Raw genomic sequence first — 8,987 nt, 5'->3', positions numbered from 1 at the left:
ATATTTTTACAATAGCAGTTGCAAAATAAAAGGAATACATTGTCACAATTTTTATTTATAAGCATTTAAAGTTCAAATTTTGACTAAATACGTAAAAATTACGGCAATGTTCAAATTATCTTAGACAGAAATTCATAAAAGTTTTTCTTTTTAATTCTAAGATTTGGAAATTTAATACAAGGCTCCTAACATATTTTTACAATAGCAGTTGCAAAATAAAAGGAATTATATACATTGTCACAATTTTTATTTATAAGCATTTAAAGTTCAAATTTATACGAAATATGTCAAAATTGCGAAAATTTGCAAGTAATTTAGTGGTTGAAAAATCGTAAAAATTTTTTCTTTATAACTAAGTTTTTAAAATTTGGTACAAGGTTCTCCATAAGTTTTTCTTTAAAAATAATATATCCTAGACTGACAAATCATCTCCGTTCAGAATCGTTTTTCGTATACAATGATATAATATCATTGGATTCAAATTTAATTCCATCCATTACAGTAACCCACTTGTAACCTACTGTACAGCAGAGCGACATCCACGACTTACCCGCCTATTTTTTTTTAACTTTAAATGCTTTTAAAAAAAAAACTGTGACTAACAATTTTTAATATTTTTCATCTGCCTTTGAAAAAATAAACTAGGAGCCTTCTATTAAAATTTCAAGCTTTTTTATCCAACAAATAAAATTTTATTGATATTTTTAGAAAAAAAACTAAAACAAAATGGAAAATGAAAATGTCTCTAAACAGTTCAAAAAATAAATAAAAAAAAAACACACATCATCGTAAAATCAATACATTCATCGTTCCACTCAGAATCTAAAATGGCAACACACAAAAAACGATTAATGGATTTTAGAAAAAGTAACGATTATAGAGTAATATAAAAATAATTAGAATGGGACTATCTTTACAATTTTTTTTCTTATCTGTGATTTGTTCCATTATGTCATACATGGTTATATAAGCATATTATATAAACTAACATCATAAACTATAAGAAGAAGATAACCATCTATAAAAATAGTTAAAATTTGAAATTAATTTTAGCCCAATAAAGCACAAACTATGGGAAAAATTATGTGAATTGTTTTTTTTTTCTAAATTTGGAGAAGTCACTGAAACTATCAAATAGGTACTGAAATGTTAAACGTGAATTTTGTGCACGGAAATTGTATTTAATACCTACATTAATATAGAACTGTTGGCATTTATTTTTTCATTAAAAACTGTTTTACTAGTAAACAGTTTTTGATATGTTTATCAACTGCAGAGAGCATGCAACGCAAGTCTCCAAACTGTGAAAATGCGAACGCGACTGTCACTTGTCAGATGTTAGTGTTCTTAAGTAAGCACGCATAATATTGTAATTTACTTCCTTTACACATATACATGCAGTTTTTAGTTTCCTTTCAGATCGACTTTAAAACATTGACCTATCTGTTCATCAATTCATCATTCACTTGACGTCGGAACCAACTTTATATAAATATAAATTAACCTCATGTTCACATTGATCAAATCGGTCCGTTGGGCTTAAATAAGTAGCACTACGTTTACGCACCACTATAATATATTATTGTTTGGAAACGGTGTGACTGGTGGTTAGCAAAAACAAAAGGCTTTTGTTTGTTAGACAAAAAAAAAAAAAACACAAATGGCTGAAAGATTTTTCAGTCACTGGATGTAAGTCTACACCATCAGCATTACACTGGGTATTTTATATTGTTACGTATAAGTCACTGCAACGTGGTCATTGCCATTGACCTGAAGCAATAATTTTAACTCATCAACTTGTAACATTAATAATAGTTACAAATTGATTAATAAGAGAATGTTCAATATATAATATTATTGCATCAATCACTCTATTTTTTATTATTTGCTTTGTAACAATATAAGTGGCTAGGGTAAGAGCGAGTGACGCCGAAATGTTTAAAATAATAGTATGACATCGTACATCAAGGGGCCTCCCAACAGCCCACTTTTTAAATTTAATAATCCGATGCAATCAAAGCACCTATATACAATGCAATGTTTAATAATTTATTTGTACGTTTTAAGGTAAATTCTAGATTTACAGTGAGGTTCCCTGCAGTAACCTACAGTGCCCCTTCCATCTAAAAATCTACAATGACACATGTCATAGATACGTTGGGTGATCAGCGCTACTGGTACGACTATAAGAGCATATTAGGTATCTATTTTATACGGTTTTTTAATAACTTAGATACTATAAACAATTAAACATTTCCTACTGTGGATGTATATATTGTTCTATTACTTACATGTTGTTAAGTTGTTATGACGATATTATCACAAATTAATGTGCAAAAATATAATAAAAAAACGGCTATCTTGTCATTGTAACGCTACTGGAACTCCATATCACCTACGAATAAACGTAAATTTGTCAGCAATTCAGAGAAATAATTCTATACACCTCTGGACCTCAACCTACGTCAAGATATTGCTATCATCAGAAGAAGAATCCGACACACTTTTGCTACACATTCCTTTCTGATGAGCAAATATTATCCAGCAATATACAATACATGTCAAACTCAAATCACAATTCGCAATATATATATTATTACACACACATATTCGAGGAATGTCCCATATACAAACCTTTACGCACAATTCTTAGTCTTCCGCACAACATAAAATAAGTTCGTCTTAAAATGAAATTTAATTTCTAACTAACAAACTCTAACTTAATTAACATATAATACAAACTCAAACTAATTACTTATTAAAAATATTAAAATATTATTAAATTAAATACATGAAAAAAATGTTGATGAACTTTAGTTGTTGAAGCCGGTAAATTATTAAATAAAAAAATTCAAAAAACTACTATATATTTTACTGATATAGTGATAGGTACGAGGTTTATAGTTACGTTTGACCGTTGAATTCACTACTATGTACTCGTTTCACAATAAATATATCATCATGACTGGACTTACCACAACTCCCAGGACGTACCTTTTATACTGTCATGATGTAGTTTAGATTCATTGGTCTGAAGTATATGAATTGTTACAACCCACTTCCCGCTCGGTATGCACTCTTTGTAAAGTATACTTCGTGGGTATTTAAAGAGGTAACAATCGTTATGAAAGGTGGATGACATCATGTAACAAGTGAACTCCAATAATAAATTGTTACAGATTTAAAAATAACAAGTAATATGTGGTATGAATATCAAGTAACAATGTTATTAATATTGAGGTTTAGTATTCACTTTATACATTATAATTCTTACACATTTTTTAATTATATTAATTTTATTTATTTTTCAGTGTCATAATGTTATAAATTAATGATAATATTTACGTCAGTATTAATGAAAACAATATGTTCACTATGAAAACATTTTCAATTAAGTACTAAAATCAATACAATTTAATTTAATTTTCAGTGTTATAATGTTATAAATGAAAGCATAATGTTTACGCAAACTAATTTCAATAAAAAACTAAAATTAATAAAATATAAGTTTATTTATATGTAGTTTTTATTATATGTCTTCCTTAGAGACACCTTTAAATCTGACTCCAAAATCCCATTGCTTTGTATTGGATTATAATTTAGGGATATGAATACTTGACAATACTTTTTAACTATGACTCTAGATAACCCTAAAAAATCTTTTTAAAAAAATAATAATAATAAACCTAACCCGACGCACAAAAATAACACAACACAGAACACATATGTATGAGCAACTCTAATAAATTATAACCACCTTAGAGCATAATACCAATTAACATCACATATGTGATTGACTGATGAAAGTATATATTATCTGAAAATATCGGTTTAAATATATAACTAGAAAAATAGTGAAAATCTGACATTGATGATTAAAATATGATAATATTTGAAAATACTAAAAATATGACTGGTACCTACCTAATTATATTACTAAGTATTATTTTTGACCCGACATTTTGGTATATTTATTTAAGTATATCTGATAGAAAATGTATGTCATATCAATTGAATGAAGTGTTGGATCCACTACTCTAATTTTAACTTTAAATGGGTATGCATTTTTAATAAAAAACTAGGTATTAAATATTAATTCAATATACGAAAATGCTACATCAAAATATTTAGATAAATATTTACTTCCAGGTTATAGAATTAAAAAAACAAAATGAGTTCAATTTAAAAATATGCATACATATCAAGTTGGCAGTTGGTAGTTGGTACATAATATTATACAAGCACAATGGTGAAAAAAACAGCAATTCAAAATATTAAAATTACACGTATCTTTCATTTTCTTTTTAAGAAAAATACTTATAAAATAATAAAGAAATTGTCACTGTGTATATTTATATTTTATTAAATCACATGCATTGTTATTTATATCAATGTGACGAATTAGGATTAAGTAAAAACATCTCAAAATTTAAAGAAAGATTAAATAGGAATAAACATTGAAGGGGACCGAGATAAACAATTGTCGATTTATCATTTAAGTATCAAATATACGTAATAAACAAATTTAAAAAAAGGTTTACAAGTGGATGTCGCTCTGCTGTACAGTAGGTTACAAGCGGGTCACTGTAAAATGGATGGTATTAAATTTGAATTCAATGATATAATATCATTGTATAAGAAAAACGATTCTGAGCGGAGACGGTATATCAGTCTAGGTATAAAGCACATAATATACTTATATACATAATATACAGATATATCTATGGTATTAAAAAAAATTTACCTATAATAGGTAACTATAATAAATTCAGAATTAATCATATCACAATATCCAATAAGTACTTATAACGTGTTATAAATCTAAACAATCCGTGATACTGTCATAGATATATATAATAGTATACTTTAGAAGTTTCAAGTACCCACGAATAATATATACAATCACAACAAACTAACTAAAATAGTTATTCTAGGTTTTTTAATATGTAATTTCGTCCAAATTTGAACTTAAAATGACTATAAAAATAAAGTGTGTAAATGTATATTTTGTTAAATTTTTGGTAACGGAATTAACCACTTGAGTGGAATCTTGTTTTAAATTTTGAATCCTTAGATATAAAAGTTGGAAATGTTATACATTTTTAACTACAAAATAATTATTCAATTTTAAATTGCATACATTTTGTCAAAATTCGATCTTTAAATGCTTATAAAAAAAAACAGATAAAACTTTATTGATATTCATAAAATATAAAAACAAAAAAATTAAAATATGGAATCGTCCGTATACTGCTCAAAACAAGTTAAAATATTTCGAAAAGCGTATCAAGTATAAGAATTGATGAAATAAACATTCAGTGAAATTTTCATGTATCTACAGTTATTCGTTTTTGAATTACAACAAAGTAAGAAAATCGATACACGAGAAATCGTATGAATATCCAATGTTGTAAAAATTTTAAGTTTAAACGCTCATAAAAATTTAATTTGACTTACCGGTAGACATTTCTTTTTTTACAAATGTAGATAATCTTATAAGCAATCATGTATTACATTTTAAAATCTTAAACTGTAATGTCGTAATGACAGACACAAAAATAAAAAAAATAAATAAATAAATAAAAAAACACACATCATTGTAAAATCAATACATTCATCGTTTCACTCAGAATCTAAAATATATTTCAATTATACTTACCCATCTTACTAAATCACCATTATATTAACTTTAATTGAATTGTATTTAGTTATGCTCAAAATTATTTGATTTATGTTAAAGTTTTATCTTCGATTATTATTGTATTACAAAGGCATTATAATAAAATAAAATAATTATTATTAAAATATGATTGAATTAGCTGATAATTGGAAAATAAACTAAGTGTTCATTATCAGGTACACGGTTGTTCATCAACTGAAAAAATGAGTTCATTTACTAGGATAACTGGTTTTTATAAACAAATAATTAATTGAAAATCGTGCTTAAGTTAAATTTAGATTTCTTCAAAACATTATTTTACATACCTTCTTTCGTAGAAACTTCATATAGTAAATAAGCTCCTAACACCAAGTTATAAATATAATATATAAGCTTTCTAATGTGAAAAACCATTTAAGTGTTAATTTACTGGTGATGAATGATGATACCTACAATTGTAATTCATAACTCATTTTTTTATCTTTATCACTAGTTTATGTCTTAATAGGTACTACGAACTCTGCAACGAGTTCCATTTTTGATCAATTAAATGGTACACCCGTGTTTATCATTACGTAGGTAAATATAAAAATATTGTTTATAAATAGTAGGTACCTCCATAAATATTCAATATGATTATAATACACTTACATATATTTTCATAAACATAACATGAATAAATGGATGTTAATCACAAACGATGAATGATTAAACAAAATATTATGTCAAATAACAAAATAAAATAATTACCTTCATTCAAACTGTTTGAACATTTATTATTTTATTATCTAAATCGAGACAAATCGTGTTATAAATATTTTCACTGGATAAGATACAAACACATTTATATATATCACGGACTAAGATATTATGGACTGGAAACGAGCGGTTTATCACGGCCACGAACGTTACACAAGAGCAAATGGGCACTTAGAGTTTACAACGCCGCTTGTATGCCAACGGACTAAGATACAAAATGTGGAGCCAAATAAAACCACCGGTAGAGCTGAAAACATTAGGTATCCGGTATTCTCATCTATGGTAGAACCTTTCGGTGGCCGTCATCCGACCTCCTCCCCTGACTACGTGGTTTTCAGCCCGTTATATCTTAGATAGCTAACCATCTACTTATATTATAATTGGCCTATGTGAGTAGCCCGTGTATATATATATACAAAACATATTATTTCTGTGGGTATCTTTGACAGGGCCGTCCTTTGAGGGGGGCTTGGGGGGTGTCTCACCCCCTCACTCAAGATTTTTTTTAAATATTTAGTCGGCAAATTTGGCACTTGGTCAATGTTTTTGGCAATTCGGCATCGTCAGTATTTAATAGTATTTTTTTGATATTTGATTAAAATTACGTCAACGACATTTCGAATACAACAAATTCCAAAAATAGACGAGTATATCTACTATCAGTGTATTGAGGGACTGTACAACACGTAATCCGTAGCCCGTAGGTATTCTATTGACTTATTCTTAGTATTATAAAATATTTTAAAAATTGGAAACTGAAAATATCCGTAAACGAAACAAGTCAAAATATTTTCAAAATGTTATGATGTAAAGAAAGTGCTAATATAAACATTCAGTGAAAAATACATGTATCTACAGTAATTTGTTTTAAAGTTACACTAAAAACCAAGATCGATTTTGTCGAAAACTAATTTTGCATAAACATTCCCGTTTTTCCTTAAATTGTTTTGTTTTTCTTGGATTTTTTTACTTTTAACCCTCCGGAATACCACTAGATTCACATTCCCATCAAAAAAGATACTTTTGAAGAAATTCTAAGCATATTTTTACTGTCTTAAAAAATGATGACAAAAAAAAAAAATAATAAACAAATAAAAAAAAACACATACATCATTATAAAATCAATGAATCATTCCGCTCAGAATCTAAAATAATGCTATTTTTTTTCTTTTATTGGTCTTAAACTTTTAACTTTCGGGAACTATGATCATTAGCATTTCGTGGGGGGGGGGGGGGGATTACTGTTGGTTGGTTGAGAAACACGTGTGTATGTGGGGTGAGAATTCGTCGCTAGAAACCAGAGTGATCACCCATCCGGGTGCTAGTGACAGTAGTCACTACGGCCAACCATTTTACGCTACATTAGGCCCTTAAATAAAGCTGTATATAGTATGTTTTTAAAATTCTAATATAAATTATAATGCAAAATAATACCTATAAAGTTGTCGAGCGAAGCGAGAAAAAAATTTTTGAGTCGGCAAGTTAATAGGTCTACCACCCCCCCATAAATTGTTCATCGGGACGGCCCTGATCTTTGAGTCCTGAGATAATTTGCTTTAGTTCACAAGTTAAAACCATTTAATAGCTGTTGTTGAATATTCACACTTTTTCAAAACATATTTTTTTATATTTGAAACGATTGCATTTTACAAGAGTAATATTTATACTGGCCTATTGCAAATCAACAGAAATCCCGTTGTCTGAATAAAATATACAAGCTATAATTTGTGATTTTCCGCCATTCGAAAAAAACTGCCGTGGTCTGTTTGATATCTTGTTGATTATATTGAATCGTATCGTCTGTCATCATGAACGTGATTGAAAACCAGCCGCTTTCCGCTGGGAAGTTAGAGATGATGCGCGTTTTTTCGGAATTGAAGGCCGCGAAATTCTATCTTCCGCGAGAATGGGACGTGGAGCGGAACATTGTCGGAACAGAGCGGCCCAGCCGCGAACAGGATCCCGTGCTGGATATCTCGGCACGGCCGCGTTGGACGAACGTCCGGAAAGCCGAAGACATCGTGACCGGAGCGGATCAGCGGACAGGCTACATATCGGACGCCGATATACTGGGAGTTGAGCTGTTCGGAAAGCCGACTGCGGTACCGGTGTACCGAAAAATCCAGTTGTCCAACTACGCGGGTCCGGCGTTCCGGTCCGCAATGGCCATCGTCGACGCCGCATTTAACCGTCCGCTGGTGCTGTCGGCGGACGACGTGGTGGTCGATCCGACCGCGGACGTGCAGCGGACGCCGCCGTCGACGCCACAGGTCAATTGGCGACTAACGGTCCGTGTCGGACGCGATGACTGTCCGGTCAGGGGGCGGTGGTGTTCACCACCGCCAGAACGTTCGTGGCCATCAGAGCTGGAGGCTGGTACAGCGGATCGCTTGCCGCAATCGAAGGTACGTCGCCGCACGCTCTGGTGCCGGATAAAGCGATTCGTCGGCGATATGTTATGTTGCGGTACCTACGACGTGTCTGACGTGTCTGAGGAGATCTGGGTTTTCTCAGACGGCCAAGACGTTTCACACGTCAGAGGTAACTGAACAGCTGTCGTCTGGCCGCC

Source organism: Acyrthosiphon pisum, chromosome A2 (genome assembly GCF_005508785.2).
Source record: "Acyrthosiphon pisum isolate AL4f chromosome A2, pea_aphid_22Mar2018_4r6ur, whole genome shotgun sequence".
In the NCBI taxonomy this organism is placed as follows: domain Eukaryota; kingdom Metazoa; phylum Arthropoda; class Insecta; order Hemiptera; family Aphididae; genus Acyrthosiphon; species Acyrthosiphon pisum.
This window is presented reverse-complemented; position numbering follows the sequence as displayed.